Consider the following 1,005-nt stretch of genomic DNA (forward strand, 5'->3'; position numbering starts at 1 on the left):
GTGTCAGCATTTGGAAGCTGATTATGGGATGGATCCCTGGATATGGCAGTCTTTAGATGGTCCATCCTTTCGTCACAGCTCCAAACTTTATCTCTGTAACTCTTTCTTCTACACATTGCCTTGGTCTTGGTTTCTCTTCACAGCAATAGAAATTCTCTAAGACACAGTCCCCAAACTGGAAGCTTTAACCACACTTGAGACACTGTGAAGCTCTAGCCCCGTGTTCTCCTTTTGGGGACATAGGACTTAGAACATAGTAGATGTTCAGAGAATCTGAACTGAGTGGATTTTTTTTTTACTTTCTTCTCATTCCTCTCCTCCTCTTCACCCCGTGTGCATGCACATGTGCACATAGGCATGTGTGTGTGCATGCAAGTGTGTACATGTGTGTGCGTGTCTACATATGCCATGGCATGCACATAGAGGTCAGAGGGCAACTTTCAGCAATCAGTTCTGTTCACCCACCAAGTGGATCCCAGGGATCAGACTCAAGTCCTCGGCCTTGGTGGCAAGCACCCTTACCCGCTGAGCCATCTCACTGCCCTGGTTCTTGTTGAAACAGTGAAAGACTGGGTTCCTTCCTCCACACTTGAGCATCATTACAGCTTTCCCATTGTTTTGAACGAGATGTACATTCTTTATAGGCAGGAGCCAGTCGGGGAAGACAAGCACTTTGGAGTCATCTGCTCTGGGTTCCAGTCCCAGCATTGTCCTTGTGTGCACATGTGCCCTCCTTACTGAGGGACCTCAGTAAGACTGACTGCTCGGTCTATTTCTATGCACTGATGTACAATGCATGCTTTGTGGTTCCTGCTAAAGGGACCCAGGCTGGGCTGCAGTTTTCCTGTAGAGGACGTAGCCTTGAGAATCACCTATGTAGAGCACTATGTATTTAATAAGGTCCCCTGCTGGCCCTCATACTAGCAGCCTCGGTCTCTTTTTAAAAAGCACTGACTGTTTTAAACAGAGGAGTCTCTCTGAGGGACTGACAGAGGGAGGAAGGCG

This window comes from Mus caroli, chromosome 12 (assembly GCF_900094665.2).
Source record: "Mus caroli chromosome 12, CAROLI_EIJ_v1.1, whole genome shotgun sequence".
Classification (NCBI taxonomy): domain Eukaryota; kingdom Metazoa; phylum Chordata; class Mammalia; order Rodentia; family Muridae; genus Mus; species Mus caroli.